Source organism: Puntigrus tetrazona, chromosome 1 (assembly GCF_018831695.1).
Source record: "Puntigrus tetrazona isolate hp1 chromosome 1, ASM1883169v1, whole genome shotgun sequence".
Lineage (NCBI taxonomy): Eukaryota > Metazoa > Chordata > Actinopteri > Cypriniformes > Cyprinidae > Puntigrus > Puntigrus tetrazona.
In genome coordinates, this window is record NC_056699.1 from 19,120,170 (window position 1) to 19,132,245 (window position 12,076).

At 37.0% G+C, this 12,076-nt stretch overlaps 1 long non-coding RNA gene across 1 annotated transcript in view; it reads left to right on the forward strand.

Moving 5' to 3' along the window:
- Positions 1–12,076, forward strand: part of LOC122333031 — a 183,067-nt gene that overhangs the window by 126,409 nt on the left and 44,582 nt on the right. The gene's annotated exons all lie outside the window — the stretch shown is intronic.

The following is a 12,076-nucleotide window of genomic DNA, read 5'->3' on the forward strand; positions in this document are numbered from 1 at the left end:
TTAGGAATTCGATTACTGGTTCCTGAATTTAAAATATCGAGCACTTCATTTGCTGCTCCTATTTTTATTAATAGATTTTCCTTAAAGTTCTCATCACCCGAAACACCTTAAAGTTTTACACAGCCACTGAACCCTGCCAGTGATTAAAGAAAGAGAATAATGAGGAATGACTTGCTGTGCTATGATTGGGAATGTCATTTGCTGCTTGAATGGAAATCACATACCATCAGAGAGGCTCTATCAAACGGCTTAAATTTTTTACAATGAAAATATTTTAGGAGATTATTCTGGCATTCCCTTTTAAAATGGCACGGCGAGGTTTATAAATAGAAAAAAAAGAAGAAAAAGCTATTGGACAGCAGTTAATTGTCGTTTTATTTAAATTATTTTTCTGAAAATGATGCTTGTGATTATTTAGTCTGTATTTTTCTATATTAAATACACTTGTTTAATGGTTTACCTTCAGCTTTGCCCTGCATTTTTAAAATGCCGTGAACAGCATTTTATAAATGTATTCTCAACTTATATTTCTTTAATGGCTCTGTAACAGCCCTACATCTACAGCGTAGCAAGCCATAACCGCCCTATCCTTTCTTTGTCCCTATCTTTCTTTCTATATTTTTAAATTGCGCTGCACGAGTAATGTTGGAATTTATTAAATAATATTTTAGGTAATATGAAGAGTAGTCTAGCGATGCAACACATTAGCTTAATATTAATTTAATATTACTAATATTAAGTTGGTTATTAATAGTAAATAAATAAATATTCACCATAAAAGTAGTTCTTTAAATACGACCTTAATTCAAATGCATGCTTTTGCTATTTAGTCTTAGTTAGTTGCTTCCACTACTACACACAATAAAAGCACACTTATCAAATAAATAGATTCTTCCATTTTGAAACTGCTAGATGCAGGTGGCTCAAAACTACTTTATTAATTTGTCAAAAAAAAGTTTGACTGGTGTTAATTTGACATTGTGTTTAGAAACACGGTTCGAGACAAAAGACGTCAAGCTGGCTCAAGGACAAACAATTAAAAAAGATAACAAAACGAATGCGAGAACACATTCTGCGCGAATGGCCCCTAGGTGAACAATATGTAAGGGATAATGCACAATCATCTGGTCATTATCACAAAAATAAACCCCGGTAGGGTGATTAAATGCAAAGCCAGTCGCAATTAAATAGTCTAGAGAGCTCTGTAATAAACAGGCAATAATCTGTGTTGGTTTATAAAGCCAACTTTCGTATATATGCGCAATGCTTCAGACATTTGTATTAATAAATGAATGGGTTATTTGTGATTAATTTGACTAATGCCGCTCAAAATAAGGGCTGAGTTAATTGTACCGTTTATGCGGGGAAGGGTAGACTTGTACACGACTTGAGTGCATCTGCGGTCGGAGCATCTGTCTGTGTCACCAGTATGTGACCCCGCGTTACAGACATTTCTCGAGAGTGAGCTTTCGCTCTTAATGAAATTTGAATGAAATTTCATGTAAATGACTGCGCTAATGATGTTAGCACAGGCGCTATGCATCCCTTCTGCAATTTCATCTCTCCAGACAGACATTGATGCAGCCCACTCTCCCCCTTTAATGATAGAGCACAGAGCAAATATAATCACACATGCCCCAACACCCCGCAAACATATGAGCACCGCTGACAAACTTTATATGGCCTGGAACCTTGCCGGTGACTGAGGTTGTTGGTGGGGTAACGTGATATATTTTTTCTAATTTACTGGCTCCTGTTTCTTCTTATTTAGGCTGCATCAAATCACACACTCTCCCGGCGAGAGGTAAAGGTTTGCTGTGAGTTGTTGTGGCGTCCTGCTGCTTTTATGATAAAAAAGACATCGTTTGGAATGAGCTTCCCCCCACAGCGCGTTGAACAGGGTGTTTAGACTGGCACTGGGCCGCCCGTTTTTCGACGGACTGCGTACGAGGGACACGATCGGGACGCGATCCCGTTCCCATCCCCAGCTGAAATTAAGCTGCAGAAAGAGTGTGAAACTGCTAAAATATCCCATAACAAACACGATCACAGTAAAGCCCATTGACAGGTAGTGAACAATGCGAGCAGATGAAAAGGAATACATCAAAGCCTTATCTTTTATTGCTCGTAAAAACTTTGATTTCTTTTTCATTTGCTGCTGTTGCATCATAAGGTCGGCTGTTAAGCCATGTCACACGCTTTTTTTTCTTTTTTTTTTTTTTTTCATTTCACAGAACGTACGCATTCTCAAAAATTTAAGTGCACAATCATATGTCGCTAATACAACATTCGCATTGTCCAAGCTTGACTAATGGTTCCATTTTCGGACATGAGCTTGTCTCCCTCTCTCCCTTTGTCTCTTCTGCTCATTAGAGCTTCATTATGTCATTAGGGGCTTTGGAAATGGGTTTGAAAACAGAGCACATGAGTAAGAGGAGTCCTTAGAAAAATAATCAAACTGGTAATAACAATGAGGCCAATTTGATCTCCCCATTATCCCATTTTCAGGCATGTGGATGAATAATGAAAGAGAGATGAAGGATGTTCTCCGTGAAGGGAGGCCCTGGACCATGTCCAATTGTCAAGCAGAAGCCATATGTGAAATAAAAAGTCTTTCTCAAACAGACCCTGATGAAGATGCATGTGAGGAACGTGCCCTCTCTCATACACGCTTACACACACTACTCAAAACATCCCTCCATTTATGCTTTAATCACCCTCTTCTTTTTCTTGTTTGTCTGTCTTGTAAACACAGTGGACAAATTGAAATTTTGCGGTCATGTTCTTCATTTTCTTTACAATGCAGCTACTTCTTTCTTAGCTTTGATCCATATCAGCTTGCACGAGCGAAGAGCTCATACCAGCATCAGATTTAATAACACTTTTTTTTTTTTGTTGAGAACTGAGTCAGCAGGTCAGATCACGGTGTGTCAAATAAACGCTGTTTCTGGTGTATTTCATTTTGGCAGACACGGTGATCCTCGGTGCACCAATGCAATCGAAAGCAAAATGTTTTGTATTTCTTGTCCTCATTTCTCCCCTTTTGCTCTATTAGCATGCCCATTCTCTCACTCCCCCTCTCTATCACTCCACCCACTTCCCCTTCTAGTTTACCTCTGCTCACCTCTTTCTACCTGTGGGTGGGTTTGCATTTGCCTTGATTCAAAGCAAAGCCCCTACTGTGCCCTTGAAGTGGAAGGCTGAGATTATTTTCAGGAGGAAAATCCATAAAGTTCTCTCCTCTCTCTTCACTCCCTCTCTCTCATTTTCAAAGGAAAAGACCTTTACAGTTTGTCCCTATGTCCTTTACTGAAATCCTGCAAACACCGCACACACGGAGAACACTTGGTTTGTACAGTTTGACAACCTTTTAATAAATACATACTTCTAGACAATTTACATTATCAAACAGCGATTTATTTTTAGAGGAATGTGGACTGGTTAACATGATATCCTTTGTATATGTTGGTGGTTGTACACGTATTGTGTTTTTATATTTTTTTACTGTAATTTAATTAATTAATTTACTTATTTGTTTGTTAACAACTCTTTTAAGTTTTCTTTTCAAAGTTGTGCACGTATAAAAAACACATAGCGAATATACAAACTTAAAACCCACCCCGAAACTTGCAACTTAAAAAAGAATCAAATTATCATATAATATAAAATAAGCAAATAGATCAATAAAAAGATAATGCATGTTTACAAAAGTGATTAAAAAAAAGTGAAATGACACTTATATGTATATCAACTGTTAATTTTTATTTGCAATTATATGTATGATAATATTATAATCTATTTGAATAAATGGAACAGTATTATAAACCAGTATAACATATCATACTTACTACTGTAATAAAAGGTTTTAATAGCAGAAATGTAGTGAAGCAACTACTGTAATGCATGCAATTTTTGGTACATAAAAGGAGTGACCTTAGTGAGAACCAACGCAAATGCCTCTTCTCTTCTCTTCTCTTCTCTTCTCTTCTCTTCTCTTCTCTTCTCTTCTCTTCTCTTCTCTTCTCTTCTCTTTCTTGTTCTCTCTCACACTTATACATGTACCAAGCTGCTTAGTCATTTAGAAACTTGTAACTTTCAGTCTCTTTCCTAACTCGCTTCCTTTCCCTTTCCATCCTTTCAGCCAATTGGTTGAGGAGCGGAAAAATGGCCTTGTTAATCATGAATATGGAACACACATTTTCCCCTCCCTCTCCTTTCATACACGTTTGTTCTCTCCAGGTAGTCCGGCGTGGCTTGATTAACTTAGACTTACGTCAGGCACTCAACGTGAAGACCATGCCACTGTGCTGCGGAATACCGCTTGCGATAAGTGCCTGCTGTTTGACGTCCCGTCAGGAAATGACACAGAGCGAGTGCTGCACATATTATGCCCCCCCTGTGACTGCACTAAGGGACTGGCAGTGCTCTGGAGTGGTTGGGATGTGTCTGATATCTGGCGTCAGTACTGATCTGTCCTCTTCCCTTTGTGACATTGCCTCACTCCTTCCCCTCTTGGGTCCTGTTAAACATTTCAGCTTCGGCTGAATATAGTTGTTATGCCCACTGAGTCAAACCTTAATTGGGTACTAGAAGTTCAGAGAGCAATGAATTTAGTCTGGACTGGATGCATAAAGTGTATAATGTACCATTAAGGTCATTAAGGTGATTTTTAGTCCTGGGTGCCTCATCTGTACCCTTATGTTAAACTTTACTGCGGAGTCTCTAAACTACAGCAGAGATCATTTCTACTCTTCAGGTGTTAAATGTTTGTGCTTAAATAAAGCTTATGGTTAAGTTTAGTTTTGCTCTTTCTTAAAAATCTTTAAAAAATTGCTAAATATATGAATGAATAGCAAATAAAAAAAATACATTCTATTCAGAATGAATGAATCAATCAATCAATCAACACTGTCTATTGTAGGTGTTAAGAAACATGCAGACAATCAGCGTATTAGAATGAAAGGTCATGTAACACACTATCTAAAACACAATTGTGTCTGAGCAGTTATAGTCTATAGGTGAAATCAACAAATGACCCGTCTGTACCTGCTTGCGTCCATCAAAGAAGTTTTATCACGCATGTTTACATTGGGATCTTGATTGATCAGCTGAGCTGTCAACACTGGGAGCACCTGTTATGCCAATGCATTTTCATTTGATGTGCAGCTCATTTATTTTTTTGTGTGTTGAGCTGCGGCTACTCCAGCCACACTCTGTCTGGTTTTAAATGGTTTTATTTACGAAGATATTTTGCGTGGATTGATTGTTATGGTTTTAGTCCTTTAAAAATTTAAATAACTTCTGATCTTTACATCAAAGCCGGACCATGATGTGTTTGGTCTCTTAATGGGACTGCTACCCTTAATTTGAATACTCCACTAATCATTAAGAGACTTAGATCAAATCAAAAACCGCATAACTGTGCTTTTAACTGTACAGTATGTAGTTACAGTTTGTGGCTGTCACAACACTATGTCCATGTTATTTGAAGTACCAGATCATCTCATTCTCTGTGGAGAGCAGTAGCGGCCCTTGAGCACAGTTCTCGTTTTTATTTTGAGAGAGTGTTTACATTTAATTTACTGTTGTTATTGTTAGTATTTTTTTAACATGGCAAAAAAACGTATGCTTGATTCGTACTTTACTTCATGTATTTATTTATTTATTCACTGAAATGCTTGGAGGAAACCATGATTTGAAACATCCATTTTGTCGTAAACAGGATGGAGCTCCATTTTCAGGAGACAAACTCCCTGCTAGCGATCAGTAAATGGCAGTGGGAATTCGTTCATTGAAAATTCACAGCAAATGAATTGGCTGAAGACCACACGAGGCACAAGCGGCTCTGAATTAGACTGATTGAACACTTCACTAAGTGAGATGACTACTTCAAAGATCAATTTACACATCTCACTGTGTATTGATCAAACTATTTGCAAGCCCGGCATTCTCACAGTGAGCATTTCAATTAACTGTACACCGATGTAGGAGTTGGATCAGTAACATTTGCTTGCCTGGGTGGAAGGCAAAACGTAGAATGTAGGTTGTTTTTTTTGCTCTGAGACAGTTTGGGAAAGCTTGCCGTGGTTTCATTTCATTTATTAAAAGTGTCACATGGAAAATACTAATTTACATCACTGTCTATCAAACATCAGTAAATAAGAGTAAAAAGTGTAGGTTGTAGATTATCACCGCAATCTCTGGAGACACTGTTAGTTCAATGAAAAACGGAGGGTTAGTTCACAATATGTTTGTCTTCTATAAATGCTCCCAACAGGGGGGAGAAAAAGGTTTAATGTTTCCATGTGGCCACTAAAAATCCTTAACAGCCTTGTGGACTCTCCTTAAAAGTGACAATAAAGTGAAGTTATAGCGCAGTTTTTCATAGGTACGCCAGCGACGGGTCAATAGCTATTGTTTTAGCCAGTGCATTATAAAGGAACAGCAGAAGAATGCACATAAGCCAGATCAATCAGCCAATCAGACGAAGCATTCTTCTGGAGTCATTTAACAGTGTAGCTAATGACCTAAGCATGATCATTATCCTCACCAGCAATTTCCCTTTTTCAATTCTGGGAAACATTTGGTCGTCTCTGAACATAATGACGATTCAGCTAAAGATGTTAACTCCGAGTGTCTCAGAGACTGTTCTCACCCTCAACTTGTGCTGGCCACTGTTATTCAGACACAAAAAGCAACCATTCACTGGTTTACTTTAACTTGGAAATACGCCACAGTAAAATAGGGACACATTAGTAACATACAATCTTAAAATAAATATTCTTTGTTGGCATCTAAACTTCCATGAAGAACCTTAAAGCGTCCCTATTATAAGTTATGAAATGGTTTTGGGAGTCCCAATCAATAGGTTGTTATACACGCAAGGTCAAAAAAAACTTTCATTTTCTTAAAATATGTATTGATTTTTACCTTATTTGTTCAACAACCCATGACCTTTGGGTTACTGGTTCAATTCTCTATGCTTTAGGCCACAACTGCCCCCTCAAAAGGACCTACTTTGTACCGGAATCGAACCCGTTACCTAAGGAGCTACAGTCCTCCTCTGTTTTTATTCACTTCATTCACTACACGCTGCATGGAAGCTTGTTTTCAAAAATCCATATTAGGGGCACTTTAAACGTCCATGGGGCATTTCTATTACACAATTTTCCTCCTAGAAAGAGAGAGAAAAAAGAAGCTTTTTTGTATAGTATCTGAGCTGCTTTCCTTCCCAAAAGGCAGAACAAACTAAATATACAGTTCGGCTGATAGATATCTAGTTTGTTGTTAGTTGTAAAAGTTAGGATCTTGTGCAACATGCTTTAGAGGGTCAGTCAACAGATTGTGATTTAATCCGTAACACTGTAACATGGCTCAAAAGCCATCCTGTCCACTTCTTTTAGTCAAAGCTGTGGTTGTAACAATTTTTTTGTCTCCTGTCTGCCATCCACATGAGAGAATCGATGCTAAGGGTGAGTTTTCGAGGTGTAGGGATAATAGCCTTCTGACAGCCATGAGAGCAGGCAAAAGAAATTCTTATAAAGCGGAGTCAGGCCTCGACTTTCCTGTTTCTGGCATGTTCCACAAGCCGAGTAATGAGGTCAAGCAGCTAGGTGCTGTTACTGCAGAGCTCAGGAGCTGACGGCTAGAGGCTGATGCGCTATAGACACTCATGTTTTAATCTCTCACATGGCTTCCTCCTTCACTCATTATCAGATTGACAGTTTTACGGTTCAAGCGGGCAGCCCGGCTCTCACAGTTTTGTAATATATGCAGGCATTCCCTCCTGACCTTGAAAGATAGCTCAGCTAAATTTTCTTGATTCCTTTCAACGACAGATTCTGTCCTTATCAGAGTGGACGTATTTCACTGGCTCGATTAGTTTGTTGAACTCTTATACTATTGATGTAATGAGCACTTTTTTGATAGTGATAATGGGCATACGACAGATGTAAAAACTTTATATGTATCCGCAATGTTTGCTACCAAACAACTCCCCTGTTGAAAAATACTATACTAAAGTGTTTAGTGATACTACGGGTACATTTTCATATTTATGTAATTTTGGTATACTAATACTTTAGTCTGCTAAATCGGAAAAACACATTTTGCACTTTAATTAGTAGTGCTGAAGACTAACTAACGATATACTGAAGTATATTTAATTGCACTAAAGTGGCACTATTGGAAATATAATTCAGGTGCACTTTAAATATCTTGCATTAAAAAGACTGATTATAGTATTTTTATATCAGTAAGCATCACAGTATATTCCAGAAAATATGTTAATATATTTGAAGTATACTTAGCATGAAATAAACGCATTTTAAATGTATAATGTTTTTGCTATGAACTCTGTATTATAAAAAGCAGATGCCAACATTAATTTATTATAAATTATCCAGAGCGCTAAATTATTCTGTTAAACACTATTATAAACTGATAAAGCAATCTACCTATGGTTCATGCATTCATTTATTGTGTTATTCAACCATTTCCCTGTGATTAAATGAAAGCCGTGCCACTAGAGCACAATAAAACCTTTTTTTGTTGTTTTTGTTGGCAGCTTAACTGACCTTGTTTGAGCACGCAATTGTGTTATTCCCGTGTGAAGAATTTAATCGAATCAAAAGATGTTCTGTTGAAAAACAAGTGAAAGGAATGTAACAATTCTCACATGTCATGAACAAGAGAAGCGAATACCTGAATATGCATTTTTCTCGTGACTTATGCAAGATAAAGAAGCCCAGGTAAATATTGCTTTGAAGGCTTGTACAATCTGTCTGCCCCATCACAGGCAATAGCTCTCGCCTATCATCATCATCATCATCAGTCTTGTTAATTATAATCATTTTGCTTGTGTCAAAGGTATCCAGCCCCAGAACTGTTTGCCCTGTTTCACACAGAAACGTAATTGTAGTTTCTCCCTCTCTTTCTCGTCTCTTTGCCGTAATGAAATGTGAAATATGATGTTCTGTCAGCAAAAAGCATTGTTTTCTTTAGGGTTTATGATAGCCGAGAGGCTCTGTTCAGACAAAAACTCGCTCAGGGCTTTTTGACTAACTTGATGAAATAGATGGTCTGTCCGACTGCTTGCCCACATCAATAGGTATTCTGATGCTCAAGGTCCTGTAAATGCTTTAGCACAAAAGCCATTAAAATCCAACTTATGCTGTGGGAGAAAGTATTTTCTCTTGTACTCAGGGCCCTCATCGCTTTTCCAAGCCCTTTTTTTTCCCAGCGAGCGCGTGTTTTTTCGTCACATTGAGTTGCTTTTACACTGCAACATTAATGACTCTGAACTACGTTTGAACTCCGTGTTCTGCTCTGACATTTTTCCCAAGTCCTGCAACCCAGACTGTTTGCATAAAGTGCCTTCAGAGTGTCATATTTCAAATAGACAGAGTGTCTATCATTAAATAATTCATCTGTGTGCAGATGTCTTGACATGGCAATTAATATTTATTGAATTAAAAACCCTGCAAGAGCAGCCGTCTGAGTCCCCCCACCTATTTTTTGGAAAGAAAAGCAGAGGCGAAGAAATATATTGTGAAATCTAATCATTTGTTTTATCTGTCTTGCTTCATTTTTCCTCTCGGAGCACACATTCTATGTTTTAGCATCAACGCTATGGTGTTTGTTATTTTATGTTATGTTTGATCAAGATTAGAGCGTTTTTCTGTTATTTAGTTTTACACCTTACATTTGAGAACCATTTCAACGCCGTTCCCTCACTTAGTCGTCTGGTTTCAATTAGCAACTTCTCGAATGTCCTGGGAGGGGCTAATGGCTCAATTACAAATATAAAAAAAAGAATGAAATCGCATATTACTTCAAATCGTCCCCTGCTGTGTTTTCATAACCTAAGTTGAAAACAGTCACAATATGCTCTGTGTTAATGCTTAAATGTCCTTTCTTAGATGAAACTGTGAAATGAAAAATGTAAAATCTGACTGGTTTTGACATACAAAATTGTTATTTTTATAGTCAGGTAATGAATACTGTGTAGTAATAGAAATAGTAATTTATTTTAATCATGTTTAATGGTTGTTAATAATATTAATAATAATAGTAATAAATTGAATTGCAACTGTGTCTTGCATATATACGTTTTCACAAAATAAGGGCTATAATTGTAATAATGTATTAGACTCTAGATGAGCAAATGAGGGCAAATATGTATTCATGGAATATTTAATATAATGTCAAGACTTAAATCAGCTTTGGAGTGAAATATCTGACTTAATAGTGCTAATTATTTCTTACTTTATTCTTACAACTTCTTACATTTGTTTCTTAATCTCCTGACATTTTCTAAGTAAAGTTGCAACTGGTTGTCATTGCAACAATTACAGTGATTTATTCCAGTGGTAATACATGTAATATACCTAATGCATACAGTGCTTGCATTATAATTATAATGATGACAAGGAAGAGAACAAAAATATCAACTGTTTTAAATACATTGCACAAGATTAACAAATCACCCTGACCGCAGTGAACTGCACTTTGGAAATTCAAAATCATGTTATAATTGCTAAAGTAAAAAAAAAAAAAAATGTATAAAAAAATTAATACCAATAATAGGATAATTCGTTGCGATATGTGAATGCACAAATAGCATGCAGAGTAACCACACCTTCATCTATTAGTTTGTCCATTCAGCACTTTAATTCTAATTGGCCCTTTAAGGGAGAACCAAGTTCATAAGGTCGTAAGCTATTTTTATAGCGAAGTGCTTTGGAAGAAGCTTTTTTTTCCTTATCCCCCTGTCTAATATGACAGAGCGTCTTCCGCATCATTACATCCCCCAGACAGTCATCAGCGCAGGGAGTAAGAGTTGGCTGTGGGGAAATTAGATTGCAAAGCTCCCTCTCCTCCCGCTTCCCGGGCCTTTTTTGGGCTAAATACCTGATTATCCCACATTTAGGAGTGTGGGGAAAAAGAAAAAAAAACAGCAGCTGGATTGTAATCAATCCTTTTAAAAAGTGCAGCTTGCACGGCACTTCTCTCCAGCAGGATAAATGTGACACAGAGGCCTCCGATTCCGCTCCCCTGATGAATCGCTCCCCGCTTAATGATTACGGGAATTGTCATCGACTGATCATCAGTCTCCATTTATTTCAAATCAACGTCAGGAGTTTGTAGGGCCCTGAATGAGAGAGAGTGTGTGTTGTGTGTGTGTGTGTATGTGTGAGTATGTTTTCTCTAGATTGCCTCTTCTCATCTGCACCGCTCCATAAGGAGCGTCAGAGCGGGGTCATGTATCATACCAGTGTGTGTGTGTGTGTGTGTGTGTGTGTGAGTGTGCGCTTGCGGTGGGATGGTAGAGTGCAGACCCCCCTAGTGTCATTTGCCCCCTGAGTGGTGCTGTTTTAGGAGCCCCACTGAACATCTCATCTCCGCCTTCTCAACAGTAATAGTTTTTTTTTTTTTTTTTTTTTTTTTTGCACAGGCCCCAATATTCTCAGAAATACTTTTACAGACACAAGTGTTACATACTGTACTTTTTTGTGTGTGTGGATTTGTACACTATAGCTGTAAAAATTAAATGACATCAGTCTATAGCATTTTCTCTTTTTTACTATATTTCTACAGGGTGAAAAAAAACATATTGACAGCATCTTAAATGCTGTCATGACATTTTTTATATTATATTATATTATATTATATTATATTATATTATATTATAAATCTACAATTTCTCTGACCAGTGATGAAAATATTTTATCTATAAAAGAGATTTATTTACTAATTTATTTACTACTGAAATGCATTATAAATGCAATACAATAAACCTAAAAGTATATTACTTCAGTATTTGCAAACATTTGAACATTTCTAACAAATTTACAAGCCTTTACATTTTAGATGCTCAGTGTTTTATTTTATTATTCATTTTTATTTAATTTTTTATTATATTTTTTTAAATATCTATGCAAACGCAAAATGCGCATGTGCTAAAACCCACTATACAAATATCTACAGATACTAATGAGTATGATGATTTACATTTGAGTTGCATTTGGTGACAGCTAGTCAGTGGTTGATAATCTCCTACCTTATTTTTTCAGAT